Below are 2,500 nucleotides of genomic sequence, written 5' to 3' on the forward strand. Positions count from 1 at the left end.
ATTGTTGTGACTATATTTTGTCTTATAAAACTGAATTAGACCACAGCAACAGAAAAGCACCACACTCGTGTTTTAGCTCCTCTTAGATCATTGTCATTATTGTCTATCAAAAAGCATTTTTATCAAAAGAGAACACATTGACTGCACACTGAAGTGCGTTCCTCAGCCTCACGTTCATGGCATCTTCCTTTCAAAGGTTCTCTAGGCCGATGTTAAACTCTTAAGCGTTCTACTTAAGGGTTCCCTAGAACCTACTGAGGGTGAAGGTAAGAGCGTCCTTGGGAGTGTGCCTGGTGCCTGGACAATGGCTGCAAACCATGGGTGCAGCTTCAGGGCTGCTGATTGGCCAGGTAGGCTGAGGTCTTGTAAGGTCAGTAAGGTCATGCAAACCTCTACCTCGCTGCAAACTGACACCTGCCTGTAATGGAGACACTTAGAGGCTTCCTACTGAAGGACAAAGAGAAGGGTCACCCAAACACACATACACACACACACACACACACACACACACACTAACACACACACACACACACACACACACACGGGACAGGATGGTGCATTGGGAGCATGAATATATATATATATATATATATATATATATATCTACAGTACACAGAGGTAGTTATAGACACAATACGACAAACATGCTGGTGTGTATGTGTGTGTTTAATTGTCCACGCATACACAGGGCTTAAAACAGACATTTTTTCGTGCTTGAAATCAAAGCTGTATATTTAGATGTATAATTATCGACTTCCATTTACAATTTCACGTAATTATCAACTTCTAATTTCAGCACAATGCCTAAGAACTTTAAGCCCATTCTACATAACTGTACATAGCATTTATATGTTTATCTCTCTGAGTTTGTGTGTGTGTGTGTGTGTGTGTGTGTGTGAGACCATGAGAGTAGGATGTGATGAGAGGTGTGTGTGTGTGTGTGTGTGTGTGTGTGTGTGTGTGTGTGTGACAGTGAGAGTAGGAAGTGATGAGGGGGTGTGTGTGTGTGTGTGTGTGACCGTGAGAGTAGGATGTGATAAGTGTGTGTGTGTGGTGATGAGGGAGGCTTTGCTCTTGCTGTTTCTCATGCTGGATGGACCACAGCAACATTACCAGATGGTGTCGTCTACAGGTCAAAGGTCACATGCCAAAGGTCAGGGAGATTTCTGGCATCTCCTGCATTCAGACCACACAACACAAACAACACAAACTGTGTGTGTGTATCGTGTGTGTGTTTGTAAGAGCAAAAGGTGACTAAAACATGCCTTTTTATGGCGGAGGGATAAACACACACACACACACACACACACATCCCTGTCCACCCCTCTAAGCATTGGGGACCAGGGAGCACATGAGTTGCTATGGAGATATGGAGCAACACGAGGGCGTGAGCAAGCAGATGACCTCATGCACGTGAGAGGGGGGCGGGGCGGACATGGCGCGAGGTGAGCGGTCAGTTGTACTGTTACATCCGAGCGCGAGATGAGTGGTCAGTTGTACTGTTACATCCGAGCGCGAGATGAGTGGTCAGTCATAGTGCTGCGTCTGAGCATGACTGTGGGCCCATGTGTTGTGTCCGAATGTCACTGTGGGCCCATGTGTTGTGTCCGAGCCTGACTGTGGGCCCATGTGTTGTGTCCGAGCCTGACTGTGGGCCCATGTGTGCTCAGAAACCTCATGCTTGTGCCATGTGGTCAGCAGACATCAGATGAGGGCGGATCAGACCCTCATGCATATGAGTCAGCATGTCGGCAAAACCACTTGACAACAAAACTGACCAAACACCTAAAGGTTCTCATAGAAACCACCTGACTATGATACGCGCACACAAACACACACACACACATACAAAGGAGGAGTGGAGAGGAGAGAGAGGAAGAGTGGAGAGGAGAGCTGGACACAGAGGAGGATAATAACACATGACAGCAGTATAGCAGTGCGCACACACACACACACACACACACACACGCACACACATGCACACACGCACACATGCACACACACACACACACACACACACACATACAGCACACACATACACACACACACACACACACACACACACACACACACCGGGCTTACACTGCGCAGCACACATCGCTGCCCACAATCACACACACACACACACACAGGCACACACACACACACACACACACACACACACACATGTTCATACACACACAGTAACACACAGAGATGTGCCATCCCACAATCACCTGTGGCCATGGGCAGACCCTGTGCCCCTACAATCACACACACACACACACACACACACACACACACACACACACACACACAGACACACGTCCACATGTCATGGCACACACAGTGAAAACACACACACACACACACACACACACTCGTCAGTGAGACAGACCCTGTGTCATGCCCGTCCCCACAATCACACACACACACACACACACCGTCAGTGAGACAGACCCTGTGTCATGCCCGTCCCCACAATCACACACACACACACACACACTCGTCAGTGAGACAG

The 2,500-nt window shown here is 48.1% G+C and overlaps 1 protein-coding gene across 4 annotated transcripts in view; it reads right to left on the bottom strand.

Annotated features, from left to right (window-relative positions):
* Positions 1-2,500, bottom strand: part of hspa12a (heat shock protein 12A) — a 78,141-nt gene that overhangs the window by 16,832 nt on the left and 58,809 nt on the right. The window lies entirely within an intron of this gene.

This window comes from Alosa alosa, chromosome 18 (assembly GCF_017589495.1).
Source record: "Alosa alosa isolate M-15738 ecotype Scorff River chromosome 18, AALO_Geno_1.1, whole genome shotgun sequence".
Lineage (NCBI taxonomy): Eukaryota > Metazoa > Chordata > Actinopteri > Clupeiformes > Clupeidae > Alosa > Alosa alosa.